The 12,149-nt window shown below is 41.6% G+C and overlaps 1 protein-coding gene across 1 annotated transcript in view; it reads left to right on the forward strand.

Annotated features, from left to right (window-relative positions):
• Positions 1 to 12,149, forward strand: part of ARHGAP24 (Rho GTPase activating protein 24) — a 214,590-nt gene that overhangs the window by 78,927 nt on the left and 123,514 nt on the right. The gene's annotated exons all lie outside the window — the stretch shown is intronic.

Genomic DNA, 12,149 nt, shown 5'->3' on the forward strand with positions numbered 1-12,149 from the left:
CCAGCAGTGTGCCAAGAGGGCCAATGACATCCTGTCCTGTATAAGAAATAATGTGACCAGAAGGACCAGGACAGTGATTGTCCTCCTGTACTTGGCAATGGTGAGGCCAGACCTCGAATCCTGTGTTCAGTTCTGGGCCCCTCACTACAAGAAAGACATTGAGGATGTGAAGTGCGTCCATAGAAGGGCAATGGAGCTGGTGAAGAGTCTGCAGCACAAATCTTATGAGGAGCAGTTGAGGGAACGGGGCTTGTTTAGCCTGGAGAAAAGAGGAGGCCTGGGGGGGACCTTATTGCTCTCTACAACTACCTGAAAGGAGGTTGTACCAAGGTGAGGGTTGGTCTTTTCTCCCAAGTAATAAGCAATAGGACAAGAGGAAACAGCCCCAAACTGCACTGAGGAGGTTTAGACTGGATATTAGGAAAAATCTAGTCACCTAAGGGTTGTCAAGCATTAGAAGAGACTTCTGAAAAGGAAGTAGGGGAGTCACCACACCTGGAGTTATTTCAAACGTGTAGATGTGGTACTTAGGGGCATGCTTTAGTGGTGGATGTTGCAATGTTGGTTTAGCAGTTGGACTTGATCTTAAGGGTCTTTTACAACAGGAATGATTCTGCATTTCCACATCCAGTCAGCACACTCTGTTTATTCAGTCATGGAATCATAGAATCAGCCGGGTTGGAAAGGACCTCTGAGATCATCAAGTCAAACTGTTCATTTTTTTTTTGAAAAAAAAATATATTTTTTTTTTTGAAATCCAGTCTGGGTTTTCCCCCATTCCGTACTCTGGAAAAATCCAGTCTGGGTTTTCCCCCATTCTGTACTCCAGAAAAGTCCAGTCTGGGTTTTCCCCCATTCTGTACTCTGGCCAAAATTCAGTCCAGGTTTCCCCCCATTCTGTACTCTGGAAAAATCTAGTTCGGGTTTCCCCCCATTCCGTACTCCGGCCAAAATCCAGTCTGGGTTTTTCCCCATTCCGTACTGCGACCAAAATCCAGTCCGGATTTTTCCCATACCGTACTCCGGCCAAAATCCAGTCCGGGTTTTTCCCCGTTCCATAATCCAGTTAAAATCCAGTCCGGGTTTTTCCCCATTCCGTACTCCGGCCGAAATCCATTTCGGGTTTTCCCTCACCCCCTCAAAGCGGCGCCGGGACGCCCCGACAGGTGTGAACGCCTCAAGGTGACACCAGAACAGTGTTTTATTTATTGTAACAAACACGGAGGATCATGATGCAATGAATTATTTCCAAAAAATCAGCCATAACCCTTGTAACTATACAAGGAGTAAATGCAGTATAGCAGCCTGCATCAGTAACTGGTGTCCATCTCAGAGTGGTGTGAAGCAGCCACGTTACTGTATCAGTTTCAGAATGTAACGGGGATGCAGAAACATGTGTGATGGCTTTTAAGAGAGCCCTAGAGAAGAGTTCTACAAAGGGTGGATCAGTGAAGCAGTACAGCACAAATTTATTGCTGTCATACCAGACTGCTACTCAGTCTACAGCTCAAAGATGTCGAGGAAGCTGGTTTTGTAAAGGTAGTTCCACATAAGTGTTTCATTAGCAGTACATACCTCCTCAAGACGTTGGCTAAAGGACAAATTAAACAGCAATAAGGAAGTTGTATTAGTTTAACAAGATTACAACTTAAAAATTAAGAGACTTCAGGTGGAAGTGTGGAAAAGAAACAGCTTTTTATTAACAAAATCTGAATAAATAACAAATGGTGCAGTCAAAAACTTTCAGAAGAAACAAAACAAAATCCCAATTCCCCAGATGGGGAGGAGGGGGAGAAACCCGTGGCAACCCGGGGGTTTCAAGGCAGCCTTGAAAGCAGGAATACCTCCCTCTGAAATGCGTCGGTCTCTCTCGGCCGTTCTCCACGAGGTGTCCCGTGGGGAAAAAAACTTCCTCTCAGGAAAAGAGGACGAGGCGGCCAAAAGCCGGGCTCCTGCTCTGTCCAGTCCCAGACCAAACCCCAAAAGCCCCCGAACAAAGGACTCCTCCCCAGCTGTCCCTGTGGCCACCGTACTTTCCCTCGAGAGCTCCCCATCTCCCTGCTCTGCCCCCACCCCCTCCCTGACTCCCCCCATCCCAGAAAAAATGGAAAGGGGGGGGGAGGCCTAAGGAAGAGAAAGAAAATTCCAATCTCTTTTCAAACCTATGACAGAATTCAAAACTTATTTATCTTCTAAAAGACCAGTATCTATATCCTAAATAAAACAAGTCATCTTACCAAAGGGTAGTTGAAGATTAGAGATTTGGAAACAATAATTCTGTTAATCTCCATATTGCTTTTTAATTTACCTCACATTATGGCTATTTGGAAGGGCAAATATAGATGGTAATGTCTATTGAAACTCACCTCCATGTTCTTGGTCTTAAACCATCTTGATGTTAGGGCACAAATATAGTTGTCTTCACTGATGTGTCAAGTTTTGATATTCTGTAGAAGTGTAAGAAATATGAAGTAGGTTTCAAAGCTTGTTTATGAAAGCTCTGTTACTATGCAAAGAAAACCAGTGTGGTGTCTCTGAGGTTTGCTTAACTCACCCCAGTTTGAATCAGTCAGATCTGAGAAAGTTTCTCACTGCAGTCTTTATCTGTTTTATATGTTCAAAATACTGAAAGAAGACTATTATTAGCAGTGAAGGTCTGAAGTTGACTAAAATCTTGTTTCCATTGGAAATTAAGAGAATTCTCCATACGTCCCGATCCATATGACACCTTAATCTGTCTGACAGTGTTCACCCTGGATATGCTTATTATGCCTCTGGCCTGTGTGAATTTGGCATTAAGTGTGGAATATTTACTGTAGGCTAGAGATGTGTATGGTGCAGGCACAAAAACCTTCTTGTAGAACCATGCATACAGATATATATGGCACCAGAGGGTCACTGCCTGCATGGGACCTGCCACAAGTGAGCTGCAGAAAGCTCCCTCAGATAAAGCTTCTAATTTTCCCTAACAGTAAGAAATCTGGCTGCTAACAGGATAGTAGGAAATGGTAAGGCTTAAACAGTCAAACATTGATGTTTTCAAGGCAGGCCCTTCTGTCCATGTTCAAGTACCTTCCCCAGAGAAGAGATCACTTATTTTCTGTGTATGATGCTATCCCAAACACCACTGGGGCCTGTGGGATATGTACAGCACATATGGAGGTCAGACTGTACTTTGCTGATGAGTTTGAATGCTTTTACCAAAGTACCTGACTGTTGCCTAAATTGTAGAAAGCCTTTAGAAAATGCAGTGTTTCGCCCCGGTTTTGATTTTCCAGTGTAAAGTCTCACCCACCATCTGTGTTATTTCTGCTCCCATAATTTGACCTTTCATTGCTGGTTTTCGAAGTGTCAGCACCTCTTTCTCAACTGCCTTCTAACCTGAGCCCTTACGGGCCAAGCCTCATCCCCGGGGTCATCCTTCATGCCAGAGTTAAAAAGCCATGGGCAGGGTAGCTGACAGTGAGAGTGCCAGCTGCTGAACTGATAGGCAACGCTGATGGGAGAGCACAGTCGCTCTTTGGATTTCCAAAAATGTTTGTTATGCCATCTTTCTATGCAGTGAAGTTAAAAAGCAGTTTGCAGCTAGTTTTTGGACTGTGTTGATTATTTATCTGGAACCTCCTCGAGAATCAGGGTAGACTTCTTTGTTTTGCTTTGTTTGCTTGGTTTTGGTCCAAGTATAGGGTTTTGCACGTGTTTTAGGATAGCACCAGTACATTTATTTCTCCATCCACCCTCCCAAGCCCCCCTCCCCCCATTTACAAGCATGTGGCTATAGTGACTTCATACTGGAGCAATTTTCCTTGGTGACATCTTATGCTGAGGATTCATTACCAAAAAAAGTTTTTGGGAATTCAGGGCATTTCATGCCACAGCACTGGTCTTTGGGGGATGTAACTAAAATCGAGACTAAGACTGACTGTGGAGGCATCACAGTGTAGATGTGTAGCAGTGTAGTGGAAGTGTCAACTGTATTTTATGCAGAGATGAAGTGAGCATTGCCACTATCATCATCTCACTGCTGCTTCTCAAGGCAAGTATTGTCAGCCTTTTGTAATGGAGCTGTTTGTCATCTGTATCCTCTTGGTGACTCAGTATAAAAGTCAGCTTTATGGGCTGACAGCAACAAAACTGAGCTCATCGAGTGTATTTGAGAAAAATGTATTGCAGCCAAGGTTCTGTTTAGCCTTTGTTAGCTTTTGTATGAGAAATCAACTCATAGCAACGGGATCTGTTTGCAGATTTTTAAAAGAATTTTATCTTAATACTGTGTTAAACGTACAGCGCTGAAGCTCACGCTACTCCTGTATTCTCTTTTCCCTGTATTAAAAGTTGAAGCAATTCTAGTTATAATCCCAAAAGCAATAGCGACAAGTCCTCTTTTTGTCCATCGTGTCTGTGGGCGGCCTGAAAACTTGCGTGCGTGTGTTTGTTTATTGGTAATACATGCAAATTATTTTGGGAATGTACGTGGGAGTGGATTTACACTATGAAACTAATACTCTGTACACAGCCATCTCTGAAGATGAATGAAAAAAACGTCTGTGGAGACAAGTATCTTGTAGTTTTGATGCTATAATTAAAATACAGATGCCTTTAATTTGCATTTTGAAAACATTCTGTTCATTCCTTAAGTCATTACATGATTTAGCACTTAAAATTGTTCCTTTTTTTTCATTTTGTTGTGCTGACAAAGTTAATTTGCAGGAGTGAAACTGTCTCCTATAGCACAAGAGGCCCACACCACACTTCTGTGTGGGAGTTCTCTGTACCAGAGTCAGAGTGACCACGAAGTGATTAGTGATGTCTGCAGTTATTAACCACTTCTCTTGCACTCAGAGGAATGTTTCACAGTCAACAGAAGTCAGAAGAGAGTTTAAATTAATAACCTTTTTAATGGAAAATATGCACATATAGCAAAGTTGTGTGATTAGCTTTGTTCAAGTGATTAGCAAATTCAAGCATTGAATTTGCTGATTGTTACAAGTTTTATATAGAAGATAAAATCTCATTCTGTGTATTTGTTCCTTTCTAAAGGAAACCTGAGCTTTTCATCTTGGTGTGCAGGTGTAATGGGGAAGGCATTTGTGTTCACACAGAACTGAATTGGGTGACCTAGCTGTGTTTCAGTGGACTAGGTGTCACCCAAAGGTGTGGAGGTGCAGAACAGAGGCACAACTGTAATTTGCCTGTGTGGTGGTTTGCAGAAAGAATTCCTGCTTGAGTGCAGAAAGAATTCCTGCTTGAGTTGAGTTGCTGCACCTCATTTGCACCAGGAGGAGCCAAGCACAGAGATGTGGGAAGCTCAGACTCATCTACTATTTTTCGCACAAGGCTCAAGCACCTTTTTCAGAGTTCCCTGGACTTGCCAGGCGTTGCTGCCTGAAGGCATTTTGAGCAAGGGCAGTATGAAAAGCCTTGCAGTAAGGGCCTGCAGCATTCCCAGGGATGTCTAGATGTTTTTAGGAGCTCCAAGGACTTGAAAACACCAGCAGCTCAAAATAATATGGGACTATGTAGGCAATTGACCTAGAAGAGATGATGGTTATTGAAAAGACAAAGGAATGTGCTTTATTATTGACTGGACTTTGATCCTGGAAACTAAAGTGCTCATAATGCTACCTCACCAGTTGCTGTTATTTGAGATCCTTGTGCACTGGCTGATACCCTTCTCTGTGAGTCTGATAAATGATTTTACAGCTTGGCCTCACAGGTAAGAAGCCAGATCACCACTCCAATGGTACTCCACCATTTGAATGTTATGGAATAATGTCTTTCTTTGTCCCTGTCCTGTATTACATGCAGATTTCATAAGAAACAGCACTAAAGAAAAGGGTACTTAGAGGTGCATGTTCACTAGTATGTGGCCTGTTTGTGTGCTCTAATCTAAATCATGAGTTCCCCTAGAAACACAAATAGCCCAAAGATTTCTCGGATGAGTTTTTCGGTTGCATGAGTTTGAATATTTAATTAGCACTGTTTAAACTAAAACATACCTTTCCAAATATTGATCCTCAGTATTCCTTGCTTGTAAACTTTGTACATCTGTATTTTTCACCATTGACAAAGTATCATAACTCAGCAGTCCAGCACGTGCATCTGCGTGGGTGAATTTGCAGTTTGGTAATACTGAGTTACCAAAGTCTGTTCATACCTCTAAAAGCATTCTGTGTGCAGCCCCAAGTTATGTGTCTGCAGCTGAAGTCACAGTTTCATGCTTAGAGGTCATTCACACTGTTAGGAAATAACTGTAGTATTTCAGCAAAGTCATTTGTAGTCTCTGCTGATGCTTTTTTCTGCACTTGGGTGTCTGCTGATATCTTGTGCCTATGGATCCTGGGCTATCTCCCTTCCTATCAGGGAACATGAGATCTTATCTAGAGTCATGGATGGTGGAGATGCAGAAGGCAGGAATTACCTTCAGCACTGTCCGTTTTGTTTGTTTAAGGTCAGTTTGTGAGGCCTCAGAACTGTAGTCAAGACACAAGTCCAAACATATTGCTGAGGAAAATCATACCATTTTTATTCTGATTTAGATGAGCTCTCTTTGTGCACAGTTCTGTGTGTAGATCATTTCAGAAAGCAGTTTTTCAGCGATATATGCAACAGAAGTGTTGGTTCCCTTTGTGGTACCAACTGAAAACAGACCAAATGGATTGCTGCCATGACATAACTTACTTCTGCTTCTTCAAGTAGAAGTACAAGATATAAACCAAAATATGACATGTGCTTAAAATACCTCCCCAAATGCTTGTGCTACCTCCCCAGATGCTTCTGCTGAAAAGGCTGTGATAGAAGAGCAGTTTCACTGAACTGCCATGTCTCAGGAATTGGTTTTGATACTCCAGCAGTCTTTACTTTTGCGATACTGTTCAAACATCTGGCTGCTTTTGCTTCAGAGCTTTTCTTGTAAGAATTGTTTCCAGGTAATTTAGAAGTCTGCAGTAGGTTTTGCAAATTGATGTTAGGAAAGTGTTCCCCAGTGCTGTTGTGGAGGGAGCCCTATGAAGTATTTTTCTACTATTTTTGAGAACCTGAGTTGTTGCTGTTCACAGCATGTTCGAATCTCATTCTTCTGGCATGAAATTTTTATCCTGTTCTTTCTCAGAGCACTGAGTAGTATTTCATCACGTTCCTAGGCTGACTTTATGGACTATTGAAGTCTCTGACTGCAGAGCATTTCCCAAAAACCTGTGACTTTATTAGAGAATCTCTGCAAGGGAGTGAAATATTAATTCCCATAACTTTGAAATTGTTGGAAATTCTTTTTTCATTAGTCAGAAGAAAAAAAAAAGTAGCATCCACAGACCCACAGACCTTTTTCTTTATTTCTTCATGTATTTAATTGCATACCATATGACAAATGGAATTTCTTGTGGATCAGTTGTTCTGGTAGGGAGTGTGAGGTGGATTTGAGGGTTTTGGTTTTTTAGTTTCTCTTCCATGAAAGGTTGGATAACAAACTATTTTGCTTCTACCACTGCAATAGGCTTTCACTGCTTTAAGTCAGCTTAGATTTGCCTAGCTAGGTCTGTGGACCCATGGCTGAGTGTCAGGAGGGATCTGTTTTGCATATGTGTATGTCACACTGATTTCACTGTCAGTAAACAGGCCCTTTAGCCTCCACAAATGTGTTGTGAGGTTTGAGAAGATAAAGGGCTACCAGTCCGTTGTAAAGTTACCAAAACCTCTTCAGTTCCCTGTTGATACACAGTGTTTAGCAGATTAAGCCCTTTGAGACTTTTGCCATGAGTTCTCAAACATCTAAAATAAGAAGGCCAGAGTAGGTGCTACTTCTTGTCACCTACCGATTCACAATGTCTTTAATTAAGGGCCCACGAAGGCCCAGAAAATGTGGATTTGGTAAGTTTACTTGCATTTTTTCCCTAAGGGACAAAAGTAAGACAAAACAGAAATTACAGATAAAATTTTTTGTCTAAGTAAGCAATTTTCTTTGTAGTGCTCCCATGTACTTTAACAGGTTGGATACCAGATGCTTACTGTAGCTGCTCTTTCAGTATTTGTCTCTTCTGATATCAACGCCTTTTAGTCCTATAAGTCATACTAACAGCAGGACTTCTGTGGGATGGGAAAGGTTGGACTCTCCAGTGAGGCACCAAGCAGGGCAGATGATTAGCTGACACGTTTGACTGTGACTGGTATAATTCAACATGATGTCTCAGGGATAGAAATGTTTCAGAAGATTTCGAGCCTGTTGTTTTGAGATAGAACTGTGTGTTTTCTGTAAGGATGTAGCCTTTTAAGAAATAAAGGGCAAGAGTTCCCTGCCTTATCTTCTCAGGAGTAACCGCCATGTCCTAAGTGAAGATACACTCACCTGTACAGCAAATAGCTTCCCTTGAAGACTTAGCAGAGTGTTGGGAACATAATGCACTAAGGAAATTCTCTGCTTCTTGACTTCTTGAAAATTGTTTGTGTATTAAGAGGTTTCCTACCCTGCTGCAAAAAAAAGACCTTTCCATAGCACATATGCACACGCACCTGAGCACTGAGTTCTCTTTACCTTTGCTGTCAGGCAGATTCTCTGTATTCCCTTCACCACCAGCATAGCCAGCACAAAATTTATTCTCTTTTCTCCACGATATAAACCCCAAAAATGAATTGTTAAACCAGTCAGCTGCTTTGACTCGTTCCCTGTGCTGAATTCCTCTCTCCTGGTATGACCTGGGTGGATTTAATTGGTGCTGCCATGAAGATGAATGCCTCCCCCATACGTGCTGACAGCCAGCAGTGCCTCTTCATTAGTCGTCAGGAGCACAGGACCTCAAGGGCATTGCTGATACTGCCGACTGAACTAATTGTACCTCTGATATCTTCTGGAGGAGGCAGACAGGCTGTTTAATCAAATGGGCACCAGCCTTCCTGAGCACAGATATCCCTCTGTAATTGCATATTGCGCTAAAGCAGCTTTGAGCGCTGCTCGTTCCCTATTGAAGATCTGAATCCGCTGCCATCCTTATTAACAGTGATTTCTCAAAAATGTATTTGGTAGAGAGCCACCTCTCTGCACTTGGACACATTGGCATGGGCTGTCTCATTCTCGTCCTTCAAAGGATGGTTCAAAACTGATTTTTTTTTTTTAAGTGACCCGTGGAAATGCATGGAGTCAGTGAGCCAGGGAAATGAAGCTGGCTGAAGCTTTGGTGTGCGTTTCTCATAAGGTTAATGGTGAGGGCTTAGTGGGAATGAACTCTTTTCCATCTCGAGCAGCAGCTCTTGTGATGCAGAATTGTTTGATGTGCCCATAACAATTTTGTCTCCTTCACAGTTTTCAGAAAAGCAAAACCCAAACAACCCCCAGTCTTACATCCCTGTGAAATGAGATGGCAGGCTGTGCCACCAAGCTGTTGTGCTGCCACCGTAAAATCCGCTAATGTCAAGCTCAGTTCTATACAGGTCGATGCATGTAATATCCCTTTTAACCATGTTTTTGTGCCTTTGTTGTCATGGCTATTGAACAGCCCTGAAGGAAGGCACCAAGTTCAAGATACCTGCTTTTTGTTTCGGTTCTGCAGTGACTCCTTCCATGATATTAGACCAAGTCCTACCTTTCTGTGTCCACGCATATTTAATTGAGAAGATATGTGATGCAAGCCTTGCATATTAATGATGTAAATCTGAACTAGTGATAACCTATATATTTGGGGGCTTGGGGAAGAGAGGCAAGGCTGGGATTGTGACACATACTTCCAGAGTGACATGAGTAGTTTTGCTTCCTCTCCTTCATATGGAAGATCCCCTCATGATACCAGATCTGTTTAAAGATCAAGACTGGTGTGACTCAGACTTGAGCTGCTAAAGAACTACCAGAAAATGTCCTGTTTATCCTGAAAGGGGATGAGGCATCTTTTCCCATTCAGAAGATGATGTCCCTTTTCTGGTAGAACTCAAGCACTGGTATCTAGCAAAGAAGAGCCTGCAATAGCTGATTTAAACAAAATTTCTTTAAATATCAAAAAATTCATTCATATAGTTTTTTATCAGACTAAAATTAATCTGATAGTAGAAGTTTCAGCTATCTGCTTTTAAAATGAATGAATTAAATCTAGATGCAAGAACTATTTAAGAGAAAAATAACAGAGCCCTTTCTAAATATCTTCTCTGAGATATGCAGCATGTGCTGCATAAACAAATTTATTCTCACTCGTGTGGCTTGAGTGTGTAACTTTGTACTGAATGAAACATGAACCATCACGTATTTTCATATATAAACCCCATTATCTTGAATCCTTTCTATCTTTGTGAACAAGTACAGACTAGGTTAAAAGTGTGTGTGTTTATAATAGAAGAAGTAGCAATATTGCCTACTTTCGGAATGCTATTTCCTAGATATGGTCTGTTTTGAAAATATTTGAAAGATGAAGCACTTCTGGAAACTGCTGAACACTTGTATCTTTCATTTTCTTTCATGTAAAGTAATTCCACTTAATCATCTGTTATCAGTGGCATTAATTTCATGTGGCAGGAGACTGCACAGACTCTTTAAAAATTTACCCATACTCCATAAAAATTTACCATTACTCAAACATGGTATATGAAGCTGAAGTTATTTTTCACTTTTATCTTTTGATTTAGAAGTGGACTACTTTCATTGATGCTGCTTAGCACGTGGTGCATGTGATCTGAGCTGTGTTGTGTTAGCAATATCAGTCATTTGGATGAGCTTCTCTGTGATCCAGTGGTGTCATTCTGGAGGTTATCAGCTACACAGAAGAATTTGAACATAATGGCAGTGGCATCTTTAAAAACTTACATGGCAAAAAAGCAAACTTAGTGGTTGAGTTTTTGGTAAACGTCTTCCACCACTGGCGTTCATGTCCACCAGATTTGCTCTTAATGAGGATGTAGCTCATGTCATGAAAATAACATTTAAGGACATGGGTTACTCACACCCTTTTTTAAATGCTACCAGTTGCAATCACAGCAACAATAAGTTGTTTTGTTTTTTTCTCTGCCTCAGCACTGCAGCTGACACTGGATCTTGATGATCAGTATCAATGTTGACAAATGACTTAGGTAGTGCCAGACATGCAGAGATAGTTCCCACAAAGCCAGGTGGTCTGTGGGAAGTGAGAAAGGTAACTGGAATGACAGATTGTTGCTCAGACAATTTCTGATAGTGATTAGGGGACCAAACTGGTGGTGCTGGGGGAACAACTTTTTTTGTTTTTCTGTTAAGGTGTGAGAAAATCCCTGAATTTTGATGGTGAAGACTCTCTGGGGCTGAAGATAAGTCGCACTCCAACTATGTGGCTTTTTTTCTTCTTCTTCTCCCCCCCCCCCCCCCCCCCCTTCATGTATGTCCCTCTGGTGGCAACATCAAAAAAGTCCAGCAAAGTAATAGATGTACTGTGTGGATTACCCTGTTCAGGGCTTCATTTTTTAGCTTCATTATTGCTTTCAGCAATATCCATGATATAGCATGAAGCGCAAATTGGAACTTAGAGTCTCAAATAAATTCTGTGAAGTGGGAATAAAGTACTGGGAAAAATCAGAGGCAGTGATAACTGAAGCTTTTTTGAGAAGAGATCGTCCCAAGTACCTGTACTGGTGACATTATTTTGATGAATTGCCATAATGATTATTTCGCTGTCTATCTCTGCTCACCGAATTGAGGATCTACCAGCTTTAGACAATCTGTACTTGATTACACTAAGTAATGAAAATAGCAGTGTAGGAAGAAGTCAGAGAGAAATGTTATGGAGGAAAGCTCCAAAGCACAGACATTCAAGAAGTCATTATCCAGTGGAGCATTCTGTAGTACAGATGCCTGCCAGTCTTCTGCGATACTAATACTAATAGTATTACTAATAATAATAATAAATTCCATGCTCACTGCCATTTTCAGTGAGAACATCTGCAGCTGCAAAAAGTAAATGAATTAAAACACATATACCTTCTTTGTCAAATAGCTGGTGGTATCCCACTAAAAATGGCAGGAAAGACAGAGATTAGGTGACTTCTCTGAAGCTGTCTGGGAAAGCTGGTGCTGAGTCTGAAGGCAGATCTCACCTACTTGGTAGACCAAAGAGCTTGTGGCTGCAATGTGGGAGGTGAAAGTACACAGGCAGCGAGCTTCTGAAGCCCTCTGGTCTCTGAAAGTAGTGGGAAATCCAAGTTCCACT

The sequence above is a fragment of the Corapipo altera genome, unplaced genomic scaffold (genome assembly GCF_003945725.1).
Source record: "Corapipo altera isolate COAL_440 unplaced genomic scaffold, ASM394572v1 69, whole genome shotgun sequence".
Taxonomy (NCBI): Eukaryota; Metazoa; Chordata; class Aves; order Passeriformes; family Pipridae; genus Corapipo; species Corapipo altera.